Here is a 16,476-nt window from a genome sequence, read left to right as displayed (position 1 = left end):
GTCTTTTGATGGCGTCGCCTTTATTAATTAAACATGGCATTGCCTATCTTAATTAAACAGGAATTTAGTCATATGCTGCGGTAACTTGAAATGTTTTGACTACACATCTATATTAAAAGTGGGCGTCGCTGTTGCTTGGCTAAAAAAAAAAAAAAAAATTTCGATCACGCAAGGCTCAAATAGGTCCTGTTCGGAAGACATTAGTTATAAAATCGTGTAATCCCTCACGTACTAGAATCAAATATATATATTTGTGTTTTTTGGTCGTATTAAGAGAGAGACAATGTGAGGACCATGCAGACGAGTCTCATGTACCTCACCGATTCCCCTGACATTCGACACACTTGTACAACACAAACACTAGTCTGGAATGTTCATCAGTTTTGTTCAACTATCCTTTGTTTAGGAGACATGTGTTAATTAACCCTCCGACGTACAAGCTAACTCATACCCCCCACGATGGTACAAGGGAGATGGGGTGGGGGTGGATAGAAACCCTAACCTGGGTTTTCGTTCTGTTAAGGCACAGCGATATAAATTTACATTGATTACATATCACTGAGCTTGCTCTACAACATGATACCTTTTTGTCGGTTATAATGCCAAATGACGTCAAATGACGTCATTTGACCCCCATCATGGATCCGTATAACTTAGATTTCGCTGTTTTCTTAAAATTGAAAAGTCAAGAAGTAATGGAGATCAATACAAAATCAAGCCAGAATGCTTATTAAATGAAGAAATTCGTGAATATCCGCAATTTGATGAAGACAACTGGAAAAAAAAAAATACTGAATTATGTCGAAAAAGTTTTTTGGCTAGACCTACATGAAATTTGTGGTTGCCATAGCAATGTCAAAAATGATGGACACACAATTGACATATCAAAATTTTTAAGGAGGAAGAAAGAACAGCCACTGAAAGTATCAGCCCCTTAGACTTTTCAAAATTGACTTTTCTAAACGTTGAAAAAAATATCGACTTTTCAAAATGGTGAAAAAAAAAACGTATAGAGGGTGGCATCCACCCCTAAACCCCCCCCCGCCTCCCCCGTTGTACCTCCGAGGGTTAAATTGTCAGACTATAAAGAGTGTTCAGATTTGAGATAAAAATATAAACCATGTTTTATCACCCGTTGCATGCTACAAAAAATGACAAATGACATAATCTTTCCACCTAGTACAATTCTAACCCCTACCAATAAAACTATGAATTTATGTTAATTCTTACCAGTAATGAGCTAAATTGTGTTCGTTTCATATATTAAAAGTAGGGTCACAAAAGTCGTTTTCAGAGATGCGGCGGTATTTCAATCGAATTTAAAACTCTAGTTAGCACAGAACTGGGCTGCTGTTAGCTAGTTAGTATACCTGTAGTAAATATTGAACGATGCGTACAAACCTGTAGGTTATACTCTTACCGAACTGATATGTTGTCCTGGAAGGCAGCATCATACAATTTAGAAATCCTTTCCTCTAGGGTCGATTAGCGCAACTCGACCTAGCTTGTTTGGCGTGGAAGCTTTAATTCGTTCTGTATCCACCATCGCACATTTGCTGAACAGATTATATCGAAGAAGTCCGCGGCGTCCTAACAAAGCATTTTAACTTTACCGTGGACTTGACTTACAATCCTGTCGTCCAAATAGTAAAAGCCGACATATTTTTCTGTCGCCACGAAATATTGTATTACTCTTACCTTTTCCATCTAATGGAAACCAATGGCACATCTTTTTTCTCTGAGTTGTTTGAGCGAAGATTGCATGCAAGCGTATGACTTGTGGTTACTGCTGGTATATTTTGTATCCCCCATATCAAATTTTGTCTCTCGCTCAGATTTTACTCCAGATCATATCACACCACGATCGCTGTGACTTCGTTGTTGGTGGTCTTAAAAGAAAAAAAAATTGCGGGATACTTGGTCATTACAAATACCAGAAATTCTAAGTACCTTTAAAGACTCGCAGAAAGGGCGCGCACTTCTACTATAAAGCCAGTGGAGAGAAAATGCTTCCTTTACAGACTTGTTGATGAGGAGGCAGATTCTTTTAACAATTTGCTCCCTTAATTAACAGAATTTATTTTGGTCCCGAATCGTGTGGCAGAAAAACAGGAAGGAAAAAAAAAAACAACAAAAAACATTGTTTATTACGATTTTTACATTTTTTATCCCACGCGTCATGAAGGCATGCTGTTTTGAGCTGTATGCTTAATGATTGTGTAGTCGGACACCAAATATTACAATTCTTTTCACAAACATTACCCTTAAAGAAGCTAACTGAAATCCCGGAGCCCCGAACCCCGGGACATAACGGAACACATAACATTTGCCCAGTGTTAAAAAATGGCCTATTACTCTGCTCCCGGAACCAAGAAGTATGTTAAATATTGTATATGAAGGCATGACTTTATTTTTTTCCCTCTGCAATCGTCATTTGCTGCAAAAGGTCTGTGGCCCTTTAATAGCCGCAATACCAATATCACTAAGACCTGGATCGCACTGGCGAAATAGCAACATGGGCTGGAATTAAGAGTGCACTCAATACCATAAATTGTGTACAGTGGTTCGTGTACTGTACAAGAGCAGTTATTTCATGACTGGAAGTCTTGAGTAGTATTAGTTAAAAAGCAATAAAAGGTCAAAGCATTAACACACTAAATTTTGCCATGCAAGAATCGCATTAAATTACACCAAAAGTGATCAGAAATGGAATTCGAAACTCAGGCTTTTTCCACGCGAAGATTGCAACCAACAAAAACACCAAGTGACTCCATGGACTGGAATTAAGAGTGCACGCAATAGTTCAAAGCGCTTAAGTGATATCATGAGAGTTCAAAACCAATTAGCGATCAAACCATCAAAACGGATAATTTGGCCAGGCACTCGGTTGAATCACACCTACAAAACTGATTACGAACATAAAATCGTTTCTTTATTTCCTTATTTCTGTTTTCTAGATAATCGAATGCAAGAATTTGACCAAAACATTGCAACCAAACAAAAAAAGCCTATATGACTACATGGGCAGCAATTCACGATCAAAGGCATCAGCAATTAAAGGCCAATACCAGAAGTTCCACTAAAATCTTTTTTTTTGCAGAAATCAGAAACGGAGTCTTTGTATGTTTGCAGCCAACAATACACCATGTGATGGACTGAAATTAACACATACTCAGTCATGTTAATTTCGTGCCGTGCACAAGATTATTTCATGACTGGAAAGTCTTAAGTGTTATTAATTAGAAAGCAATAAAAGATCGAAGCATCAACAGGGGAAGTTTCCCATGCAAGAAACACATTGAAATTACATTGAAACGATCGGAAAAAGAATTCGAAACCAGGAGGTTGAAGCCAATAAAAACTCAATGGACTGGAATTTAGAGTGTACTCATTAGTATAAAGTTTATTTCCCCCCGCCGAAGATTGCAATCAACAAAAACACCATGTAACTCCATGGCCTGGAATTTAAAGCGCACTCGTTAACATTTATTATGTATTTATAATTATTATGTGTAGAGTACAAAAGATCATTTCATGACTGGAAAGTCGTAAGTGGTATTGGTTATAAAAAGCCATAAGAAAGATCAAAGCATCGACACGCAAAATTTTGCCATGCAAGAAACGCGGTGGAGTTACATGTAAAAAAGATCAGGGACGGAGTTCGAAACCCGGAGTTTGAAGCCAACAAAAACTCCATGCACTGGAATCAAGAATGCACTGATTAGTATAAATTATGTACAGTAGTTCGTGTACTATACCAAAGATTATTTCATTGCTGAAAAAGTCTTAGGTGGCATTACATAAAAAACAATACGAGATTAAAGCATCAACACGCAAAATTTTACCAGGCAAGAAACAAGTTGGAATCTTAACAAAATGATCAGAAATAGAAACTTTTTTTTTGTCGAGGAAAAGGTTGTTGTTATTCATCGTGGTAGATGCACTAATAAATAAAGTGTATTATCGTTTGTCTCACGATGTAGTCACTTGAGATGTAGATCGCGACGTTTCGACTGGAGTTTCGGAGTCTGTCCGCCGCTGCCTAAAACAACAAGGCATTCCCACCGTCTTCAAGTCCGACACGGCACTTCGGTCACACTTAGTGCGACCAAACGACACCGTCAACCCGGCTAAGCAAGATGGTGTTGTCTACAGAATTCCCTGTGAGTGCAGCAAAGTCTACATCAGGGAAACAGGGAGATCTATGCCGGAGAGGATCAAAGAACACGACAGGTATATACGACTCGCCCGTACCCAGGTCTCCGCCGTTTCTAAACACACCCACGAGACCGGCCACTATCCTATCTGGAACAGGAGCCGTAATCGGGGACGGAGGCCGTAAGTCTTGGGATCCGCGCGCACCTATGATATGGGAAAATTTTTCTATTTTTAGAACAAATTGCGCCATCGTGACGTCATACATCCGCGCCGATCCACGCACATGTCAGGGGTTCTCGCGTTGATGTCCGTCACGTTGCATGATCAAATGGTGAGAGTTAAAAGATTCTTTTGCGTGTTTTTCACAGCGATGGCAGGGAATAAGGCAAGGACTAAGAACCAGGGCGCTTATATGTAGTTTTATGCTCTGAGCCAAAGGAAAAGGTAGGTTTTTCAGGGTCGAGAACAAGACTTCAATCTCGCGCTGGGAACGAAGATCTGCTCGCGCTAGTTGTAAGCTTACGCGTATGCTTTTGCGTTTGTTCTGACTTAAGAATATAGCAAGAAAACTCTCTACTCTGCATGGTATCGAGTTAATTTGTGAGTTTCTTGGACAATGGTTAATCATAACCAAAACCTGTTTTGATGTTTCTTATTGTTTCTGCTTGTTTGGTGAGTTTGCAAAAGTTTTTGAAAGGAAAGTCTGACGCTTACAATTAGCTCGTTTGCATAGTGCAGCTCGTGCACTTTCAAGTCCAGGTCGGTGTTTTCAATTGTCAACAGATCTTGACAAAGATTTCTTTCGTTATCTTTTGTGTTGAGATGCTGCAACAAATTTCAGGAACGCAAAAAAGGCTACTAACATCATGAGTGCTTCTTCAACAGAAGCATAGTGAAGTTTTACACTGCGAAAATGAAAATAGACAAGGAGTTTTAATATTTTAAACTCGATCAACAAAATCGAAATCGTTATTCGAAGTTGATTAAAGAAAGCGTCATCCTAACTTTGCTGATTATTTCTGCTTTATTCGCATATTTTCAGCTTAACTTTTAATATGTTCTCAAACATTTATCAATCTTACACATATTAAAAAACTATAGAGTTATTGTTTGAGTTCGATGTACGTTTTCACACGAAGGTGCGGCGCAAGTACAATTTGTCATGTTTACTGACTGTACAAAACACGCATCGGCGGGCGCTCTCATTCATCGACAACAGAGAACTTACTGGATTTTACACGAATACAACTGAGCAGTACCTACGGACGTAAAGTTATTGGGCCTTGATGAAACATCAAGCGTTGCTTCCAATTCAGGCGAAACTCAAACTAGCAATTATTTTGTTTTACTTTTCGGTCGCGATAGACCGGCAAATTCCTCGCAAGCGTGTCGCAAGAGGAGCTAAGAAACTATGAATTCCTGAAGCTCTGCTATATCTAAATATATCCAGCTGGGTTTTTGCTGTGTAATGGAAAAGCTGTTGATCTTCAACATATGTGAAATTTGAAGTGGAGTAATGTACAGCTCATGTAAAAGAAGCATCCGTAGGAACACAACTTGGTCAGCGATATATATCTAAGCTAGCGCTTGAAGCGGAACATACCTAAATTGGACACAGTCTTACTTCACTCAAACTGGAGCAGCTTAAGACGAAAATACTTAAGCAAAATTCCAACAGAAGTAAACGCTTTGAGTTGTGGGCCAAAAACATGAAAAATTTCGGGAATTTCGGACGCCATTTCCCCCGCGCGACATCCGCACAAATTCTCGCAGCATGTACGCGCGTGTGCCGCAGGCGATGGCGCAATTTTTTCTAAAAATAGAATTATTGTCCCATATCATGGTGACAACCTCAATACTAGAAATGGCGCGCGCTTACGGTCTCCGTCCCCGATTATGGCTCCTGATCTGGAATGAGGTCAAGTTTATTGATCGAGATCCTCACTGGTACACACGTAGGGTCAAGGAGCTATTCATCAACAGGGAATAGTGGAATTGAAATCCCTGAAGCATGGATGCCCACGATCAAAATACACAACAACAGGAGAACGGTACTGAACAGCGGACCACTGAGGGAACAGCTACTCGCCGGAACAATGGAACAATAGGAGGATCGAAATGCACCAATCACAGCCGACCTTTGTGATATAAATGATACCGTGCAATCAGTCGACCTTATCGCCTGAAGAAGACTAGCAATAAGCTGTCGCAACGTCGCGATCTACATCTCAAGTGACTACATCGCGTTTTTTGGTATTAGTATCATTTCATTATTATTATTATTATTATTATTATTATTATTATTTTTACCTGAAGGCTGCAACCAACAAAAACACCATGTGACTCCATGCAATGGAATCAACGAAGCACTCATTACCATAAATTTTGTACAGTACAACACTGTATAAAAGATTATTTCATGACTGGAAAGAGTTAAGTGGTATTTATTAAACAGCAATAAATTAAAGATCAAAGCATCAACGGGGAAAACTTTTATCATGCAAGAAACGCATTGGAAATACATCAAACGATCGGGAACGGAGACTCAGAATGATTTCTACCCGAAGATTGCAACTACATGACAAAAACACCGTGGGATCCATGGACTGGAATAATAGTGCACTCATTACTTTAAGTTATGTACAGTAAATCGTGTACTGTACCAAGTATTTTTTCATGACTGGAAAGTCTTAAGTAATGCTCATTAAAAAAAGCAATGAATGATCAAAGCATCAACATGCAAAATTTTGTCATGCAAGAAACGCGGTGGAGTTACTCCAAAAAGATAAGAAACAGAAAGTCACGTTTTTCTCTACCCGAAGATTGCAACCAACAAAAAGACCATGGGACCCATGGGCTGGAATAAGAGTGCAATCAAAATCTCAGGATTTTCCCAGACATACAGAGCAAACAAAAACGTTTGTCGACGGTTGCAAGCTACAAAAACAAACCACAAACAATATGATTCTATGGGCGTGGACTTATTAGTATGCCTATTTCATGAGTCAGTAGAGTAAGTCCTTTATTGTACAAAAAAATTCTCATGAGTTCAAAGGGCTAAAGTGATATCTGCTCAAAATCAATCAAGGGTGAAAGATTAAATCACCAACACGAAAAATTTCGCCATGAAGAGAGCGATATAATTACAGTAAACATGATTACAAACGGAAACTCCAGGTTTTTCCTTCCCCCGAAGGTCGCAACCAACCGGCAAAAACACAATATGACTTCATGGACTAAAACTGAGAGTACTTTCGTTTTCATAAATTATGTACAGTAGTTCGTGTATCGTTCAAAAGATAATTAAATTTTATTAGTCCAAATGCACTAAAAGATCAAAACATCAACACGCATAATTTTGCTCTGCAAGAAACGCGTTGTAGTTGCTCCAAATATGATAAGAAACAAAAACTCAGGATTTTTCCAGGTAATTGCGAACAAGAAATGCTGCAAGGAACAAAAACACTTTATGACTGTACTTCACGCAGACAATCTGTGGTGACTTTAGAAAACCATTATGGCCTACCATTATCCGGTTTCTTAGGTTTCAGTTCAAAACATAGCCATCGACTTGACGCGCTATTCAAGGAGAAAACAACATTCAATCATTCGCAACAGGATCTCAGTTATAAGAGAAAAATTGGTTAAAAGTTATAGATCAGTGTCGTTTCTATAAAAAAGGTGATTATTTTGTTGTTAAATAAGCTGAAACCTGGGAATCATTTCCAGGGAATTTCATAGCAAAGGTTTGAGTCCTGTTTTTAAGAGATCACACTAAAGTTTCAATTCCTTTTTACAGATCAAAGGTATTTTATAAGAAAAAAACGGAACTTTGAAAACAATGTTCAAACTTGACTTTAATGACAATAAATGATCAAAGCATCAATATGCAAAATTTTGTCATGCAAGAAACGCGGTAGAGTTACTCCAAAAAGATAAGAAACAGAAAGTCACGTTTTTCTCTACCCGAAGATTGCAACCAACAAATGAATGGGTTTAATCAGTAAGGTATTATTAATTTTTGCAGTAAGGTATTACGTTTTTTATAAAGGACTTTCGGCTTATGGTTGGCTCAAATGGATTTTAGGTGTGACATTCAGGTTTAAAACAGCACTCTCCGCGCTGAGGCCCCATTCACCCAGGTGATTTGGAAGAGAGCAGATCGTGAAAAAACAAGAGCTAGCTAAGAGCCGTAAGGCTGATATCTCACTTTACGTTTACCATCATGGTAAGGTGCTGCACAGGCGAAGGTTTTATACTGTCACATTATTGATGTCTTTACTGCACTTGTTATTATCATTGTAGCTTATCTCAGATTCACCTTAATTTGATTCCGCAGAGTGTGATGAAATCAGAAATGAAGATCAAGCTGCGCATGGAAGGCTCCGTAAACGGGCACAAGTTCGTGATTGAAGGAGAAGAAAAATGCAAGCCTTTCGAGTAAGTAACAGTTTAACAAATGTAGTGTTATCAGAAACGGTTAAGGTTTGGTTTTGAGAACAAACGTTTCCCAGTCTATGGCAGCAGAGACCAAGAATGATCTTTTTCTTCTTTGATGTTATATTATAAAGGCGACAAAACTAACGCACATAACACATAAATTTTCAACAACTTTTATTTCGGCTTGGGTTACAATCAATACCTAAACTTTACATATCCAAGCTCTCGTTAATTACATGAACTGTAGTGGCTATTTTTCTTTTGTTTTCTTCTTATGCAAGTTCATAAGCTTTTTAGCTAATTCCTCTGTATTTTTAAGCCACGCAAAATTTACCTGAAGACAAACGGTTCATTGCTGAGGTATTATCAGTTTGAAGGACAAACACACTGCGTATCTAGCTATAAACCTTAACATTTCTACTTTATCACGTAATTCTCCGCCTTGTTGCCAAGGTACTATTCTCGTAAATCTTTTAAAACTTGGATCCTGCCTAGTCGTCGCGTTTTCGTTTCTCAGACCTCTTTACGAGTCAGTGTAGGTATTAGACTTTTTCGCCTTCTTACTCGTTTCTTTGCTCCTTAACTCCTTCGCTCTTTCAACCCCGTTAAACATTTTGTAAAAGCACCGACCAGTGTAACACTAGGGTAGAATGAACTGAGCTTACCGTCTCGTTTGGGATTAGGGTCACGCAATGATTCTCCCCTCTGGGAATAACTTCTAAAGAATAATAGGCGGACATGGAAGTCGCAAAAACGTGCAAAGATAAAAGCGAAGATAAGCGAATGTTCCAGTATAATCTTTGTTTTCTTTTTTAGAGGTTTTTAACAAAAACAGTCTTCATCTTATTTGAAAAGAAAGTTTGCTTATACCTTTAATTTCCTGTGTGTCGTTTAGGGGCACACAGACTATAGACCTTACAGTCAAAGAAGGCGGACCCCTGCCTTTCTGTTACGACATCTTGACATCAGCATGAGTACGGCAACAGAGTATTCACCAAATACCCAGGCAAAATACCAGACTATTTTAAGCAGACTTTTCCGGCGGGGTACTCCTGGGAATGAAGGATGACTTATGAAGACGGGGATATTTGCACCGCCTCAAGCGACGTAGGGTTGGTAAGATGGAAAGCTGATGACAACCGCAAGGAAAAATGTAGCACCATGTTTAGATTGATATAATTGTTCCAATCACAGCACTCACATTTGTGCCCCTTTTTTATCTCTCACAACATTTTTGTGGAAGTTTATCCATAGATCTATTGGTGCCGATTGGGTCGAGTGCATGACGTAATTGGCCCTTTAATTTGCAGAATTATTTGTAGAGCTAATTCTGATATTTGCGCACAGAACATGCCATTTTTAATCGTTCGTGGAATTCTATGTGATACAGAGATATTTACAAAGGGTAAAATTTGATCATAGTAGCACTTAAACGAAACAATTCTCGTATCTTGCCTCCACAACACTGAGTTCGTCTTACCTCTCTTTCAACAGAATGATCAAAGACGACTGCTTTTTCTATCAAATTCAATTACATGGTGTAAATTTTCCACCAAAGGTCCAGTTATGCAGAAGAATACGCTGAAATGGGAGCCATCCACGGAGAAAATAAATGTGCGTGATGGAGTTCTGAAGGGTGATGTTAACATTTTTCTTTGTCCCACGCTCGTGTCATGTTGATTAATTTACCTTCACATTTCATTACCGAGCTTAAAATTCACCATCTTTGTTAACTTTGTCACTACTCACGATAACTTCGATAGTGTTGATCCTAGCAGTATGTAGGACACCTATCATATATGAACCCAGTTAAATGACCTTGCTCTCCATGAGTTCTCGTAGCTCAGTGGATAGAGCGCCCGCCCGGTGTTCGGGAGGTCATGGGTTCGATTCCTGCCGGGGACTCAGAATTTTTCTTTGTCCCACGCTCGTGTCATGTTGATTAATTTACCTTCACAGTAACATGGCTCTGTTGCTTAAAGGAGGTGGCCATCAACGATGTGACTTCAGAACTACTTACAAGTAAGTGTTTTTGTTGTGTGCGTTTGTGTGTGTTTTAGTGTTTTGATGACTCTGACTAAGGAATAAACGAGGAATTTTCATCAAAAAAGAAGACAATTCTTGGTGGGCTCACATAAACGCCGGGACGCGACATGTGACAAATTTAATTTTGTCACGCAATCTATAAGGATTATACTGTATAAAAACGAGTTGGCTCGCAATGCCTCTCGGCTTCGCCACACGCTCGCTCGCTCGCTATCTCGCGATCTCTTCCCCAAAAATCGCCAGCTACGCTAATTTTATGCGAACATTTTTGTACGAGCGTTTAGGCTGAGAAAGGTACAGCAGAATAGAACATTTTAGAACATCCTCAATTGAAAAGTCACGTGACCAGTTATTCACTTTCGGAAAAGCAGTACAAGTGTGTATGTTATTAAAGCACGATGTTTGGGTGAAATTTTTCGATGGTAATTTTGTTGAGATGGATGTAGAAGCCATCGAGATGGAGTAATAAGACAGTAAGCTTTAAAGTGATACCACTTGGCTCGATCGAGAAATCGGCGGAAATAGAAAAGCACGTACACTACATGTGTTTGCCGTAAATAGAAAAGCACATACATTACTTAATTACCTAGCACATTACCCTCTCTAAGAGGAATTAACATTTTCTTTTGTCAGGTTATTAGTGAGCTTCGGAAACTGGCAAAGATCAGTAGTACGAGTATTGTCCTATTCAGTCATATGCCTGTGCAGACAGCCTAATGTCACTGAATTTGTGTTTGTTAACTCCATTGCAGAGCGAAGAAGGATGTTCAGTTGCCAGACTATCACTTTATGGATTACGACATTGAGATTTTGAGCCATGAAAAGAATTACAACAACGTTAAGTTGTATGAGAATGTTGATGCTCACTATTTTATGCTGCCGAGTCAGGCCAAGTAAAACCTTAACGAAAACCCGGAGTTCTTGATCTTTTTTATCGAAGGATTCTTCTCGCGATTCGCTTGAGATTAGCCCTAGGGACTGCATGCTGTGAAGGACAACTAAGGAGAGACATTTAAACCCAGTTTAAGACCGTTATACGAGTCGATAATTAAAACTTGAATGAGAGTAAAACTTGCTGTCGCATCCAATTTCTGTGCAGTTTTAATTGTTAATATAGACTATTGGTTTGTGGAAGGGCCACACGTCTGTTGTAAATGTAATCATGAATTTAATGGTTTTCCTTTCCGTTCCTCTGGCGTTTTTTGGTATTAGTATCATTTCATTATTATTATTATTATTATTATTATTGTTATTACTATTATTATTGTTATTATTATTATTATTATTTATCTTTTTTTTCTTTCAAAAACGGTTAAGTACAACGGGAATGGTGGACGTTTCAAAGCAAGAATCAGTCATGATTATGAAGTCCATCAGTGACTTCGGCGATATTTTCTTCATAGTAAGTGAGTCACTACAACAAGTGCAATCCAATTTTCATTGCTCTGCAGAACAATGCAATTAATTCCAGTATTCACCATGCACAGCTACAGATTATGCCATTCTGCTTTTGTCACGAAATTTTGCTGGTAAAGCCCTGATCAAACGGGACATGTAAGTTGATGAGACATGTAGTTGTAGCACGTGCTTCAGTTTGACCACCAGCTATCATGCACTATCATCAGCTATCATCAGCTATCATCAGCTATCATTTACTTTGTCCTTGTTCAAATTCTTCATTATACTCAATGATAGTTTTCCCGCCTGTCCACGCGCATGATAGTTGATGATAGTTAGGAGAGAATCAACTGCACCCACGCTCCGACGAAGGGCTAATGCTCGAAACGTCAGCTTTCGAATCTCTTTACGGTGGCCAATTTACATTATCTTGTCATAAATTATCTTGTTATACTCCCCACCGACGCAGCACCATAGTTTCCTTAGAAACTTACCCCCTCTATCCACATGCATCATGGACTATCATGCATTGCTTGACCGCGGCTTAACTCTCTTTAGGAATTCTGAAAGATTTACCCTTTCTTTGTTTTGCTAATTAGCCTATCTGCCACCTGCGCCTGTTTGTGTAATTTGCAACGTTGGACAATATAGCAAGAGGGGCTATTTTTTTTTTTTTTTTTTGCCACGATTTTGGAAGATTTATTATAATCTCTGCCAATGCCGTTCGATTGGTAACGTTAGACAGACAGGCCACCGTGCCATTTATTCCATGTCAGCAAAGTTACACTATTACGGACCCCTAAAAAACAGCAGGTGAAAAACAAAAACAAAAACAAAAACAACAAAAAAACAACAATAACAACAACAGCAACAACAAACAAACAAAGCAGTAGAACATGTACCCCCGACTAAGGCAGTGGCGCCACCTTAGGGGCTTTAGGCTTTCCTCATTTAATGTAGTGTTGACAAATAACGAAAATTTCAATGATGCCATTAAATGATAGCTTTTGAGAAATATACGGAATTGAGAAGTATTAGCATTCGTGGATAACGAAGAAAAAGAAAAACGAACTTTCAGACTGCACACGGCGAAGGCTGACCGTGGAGCGTAGAATATCTCACTCCACTAACGGCAACTAATTTCAGACTCTAATCTCGCTGTTTACTCAAATTGCACCTCGTACCCGCCCCCGACCCTCTGCTCCATGCCGGCAAAATAGCGAAACATTACCATGCATTAGTCGTCTTTTTGTCTACACCTGTTTCTTGCTTACCGAGGTCAGATTTTACCCTACTTCATGCTTTTATCCTTGACTGAGTCTGGCTCTAATACTGATCACTTTATTTCATCACACTTGACCGATCATCAGCCGTGTAACAGCATGCAGAAAAGAGAATTAAATGATATTCAAGATTTCTCAACACAGACTTCGCAATGGACTCGAAACTCTATCAGAATACAACGCTAGTACTTAGCCAGACAAAGAAGTAAAAGGATAAAACTTTTACAGGTCGTAATGAAACAATCATTAACGCCAAATCATACAATTTGTAGTTTTGCTCAATGATGTGATCTTGCTGCAGCTCAAGGAAAGTATGATTGTCCTTCTTGGGGACATTCAAACGACAATTCTTTCTCAATTTATAGAAACTTGCGCTCTCTTACATCAATGGGTGTCTGACAAAAACAACACACAGTCATATTCAAGGACAATTCCCAAAAAAGCTTTGAGCTTTTTCTAACCAGCAGTGGCACAAAGGCACGAAGCATAGAAAACGATATTTCGAATAAAAATTATAGCATTTTGGTTAACAGAGGTTAGTACGTGTATCACCCATAAATATAATAAAAACCGTAAATGTAATACCAACCATAAATGTAATAAGAATTGACCGTAAGTGTAATACTGATCATAAATGTAATAACTTTTAACCCCAAATGTAATAAATCCACCAACCATAAATGTAATAAAATTTGGCCGTAAATGTAATAAACTGGACCACCATAAATGTAATACGGCTTAACCATAAATGTGATAAACTGCCTATCACCTCTGAGTCAAGGGGCCACAAACCCTGCCATTCCCATATTTCGTCAGCACAGAGTAGCCCGTTCCAGGCTCTCGAATAGTCGTGGATGAGTGAACGAAGATGCCTTATTCTCTCTCGTTTTTTCCTAGCTCACCCGCTTCCTGGACAGGCTACTACATGTGCAGAGAGGACAGGGGTTCTGTACATCAATTTCGAGGACTCATTTCCCGCAGCACCGTTTTTGCCCAGGGGCCAAAACCAGAGAAGCCATCATTGTAGTGCGTGCGAACATTTGGAAAGTACTTACAGTATGAGTATCAAGTCTATATACCAGACGAAATCTCGAGTGGTCTAAACTAAGTGCGTTTGAGGCGGTGGGACTTTATGATGTTTAAGTCCACCTAATTGAAGTGCCGGGAGTTGATAAAGCTTCATACATTTGAAAAGCTTGAGGTTGTTAGAGTAATTTCACAGGCAAGTGCGAAAATTCTGGGACGCCCCGGCTTCAAGCGAAAATAAAACCAAAACAGCCAGCATCCGGTTCTCACTTCTACAGTCATTTGTTCCACTCACTTAAAGACTTAGCCATTCTTTTAGAATTCATTTGCCGGGGGTGGATTGGGTGGCTAGCCACCTACCGTTTAAAGAAGCAAATAAAAATAGCATCGGACCTAAAACGAAGGCGTATCTCAGTTTCCTTAGACACTGTTAAAGACTATTTTTCACATATGTTACAGTTTTACTGATTCGCAATCGGCTATAATAGTAATGATGTTAATACAAACCTGAATATATTTATACAATTGCTTTTAGTATTAGCTGCTATTTGAAGAGTTAACGTTGTAATAAGCCAGGTTTTGTTCTCTAGTTTTGTTTAGTGTTTTATCCTTGTATGGCCCATGTGGTGGTGGGATATCAAATATATATACCCTGGTTCAAAAAAGTATACCTGCAGGGCGCGAAAAAAACTTGAATTCCAGCTTGCCCTTGGGACAAGTGTATCTCTTAAAGTTTGCTTGCCCATGGCAATTCTTAGTTTGCCCTTTTAATGATTTAGTTGGCGGATGACTTGCTTGGTCTCTTGCCCATTGGGCAAGTGAGAATGTAAAGTTACTTGCCCAGAAGGAAAATCTACTTGTCCGGGGCAATGGGACGGCACTTTTTTCGAGCCCTGACCTGGACTACAACTTTGTCCGAAGCACAATAATCTCTTTATGATGCCTTCTCGGGTTTTGGTCTCTGGGCCAAAACGATGCTCGAGCAACGAGTCCTCCAATTTGATTTTCGGGGGTCCTGTCCTGCCTGTACGAAATAAGACGATGGCAGGGTTTGTGGCCCCTCGGTCCAGAGGTAATAGGCAGTTTATTACATTTATGGTTGTTCAGTTTATTACATTTATGGTTGGTGGATTTATTACATCTGTGGTTAAAAGTTATCACATTTATGGTCAGTATTTCATTTATGGTCAATTTTTATTACGTTTATGGTTGGTATTACATTTATGGTTTTTATTACATTTATGGGTGATATAAGTAAAGAGTTTTACGAATGTAGGACGGCGACGGCGAGGACGACTGCTATTTAAAAAGTGTGTTTGGAATTTCGCATTTACTTAGATCTATTCAGTGTGTTTATCGTTATTAAAACCGTGTCTTTTTACGAGCTACATGTAACGAATGCGCTCAGTTCCTGATAGAAATACGCAAAGTTAGCCGTAGTGGGTCCCGTTGTCAAAAAAATTGAAAATTGGTCATTTCACGTTGTTGCTTTGCAGAGGACGGCAAAGGAATGTACCAAAATTAAAAAGCACGTGCACAACCCTTGTTCTGCTCATTAAACCTTTTGTTTGGTGATGTTCTCGTTGCCTTTGCCGTCGTGTTTTGCATAAGGTCCCTTTCCGATGGACCCGCCAAAAAAAAAAAAAAACAAACAAAGAAAAGAATACTTGGGACGGCGCAGCTCAGTGGTTCCTGGAATGGGTCGACGCAGACTCTGTTCTACTCGGTTACGTAACGACCTCAGTAAGGCTTTGCATTGGTGGGGAATGAGAAGTTGAAAATTCTACAAAATCCAATTTTGTTTCCACAGAAATACTTCGAATAAAGCAATAAATTTCATCACGCCTAAATGAAAATTTGTAGGTTAATTGAACTGGGAAGGCTGGGATGAGTGACTGACTAACTGACTGACCGACTGACTGACTGAATAACTTATTTCAGTCTGTTTTACATCTTAAACCATTCGTGTTGTACTTTACAGTTTTAAATAAAAACAGAAAGTGAGAAGAATAGGGAAGAATTATTTAAAACACTTGAATTGTTAATTGCATTTACCGTAAAAGTCACTCTTCCACAAGCCAGTACCCCAAGAAAGAAAATTCCACAAAACTTGGCTTCGAGAACA

At 39.1% G+C, this 16,476-nt stretch overlaps 1 long non-coding RNA gene and 1 pseudogene across 2 annotated transcripts in view; both read left to right on the top strand.

Moving 5' to 3' along the window:
* The window catches only part of LOC145470193 (uncharacterized), a 370,979-nt gene that overhangs the window by 48,267 nt on the left and 306,236 nt on the right, over positions 1 to 16,476 (top strand). The gene's annotated exons all lie outside the window — the stretch shown is intronic.
* On the top strand, positions 8,198 to 10,985 carry LOC145470078 (GFP-like fluorescent chromoprotein cFP484; annotated as a pseudogene).

Source organism: Orbicella franksi, chromosome 15, assembly GCF_964199315.1.
Source record: "Orbicella franksi chromosome 15, jaOrbFran1.1, whole genome shotgun sequence".
In the NCBI taxonomy this organism is placed as follows: domain Eukaryota; kingdom Metazoa; phylum Cnidaria; class Anthozoa; order Scleractinia; family Merulinidae; genus Orbicella; species Orbicella franksi.
The sequence above is the reverse complement of the archived record's forward strand: the minus strand, read 5'-3'. Positions and strand labels throughout refer to the sequence as shown.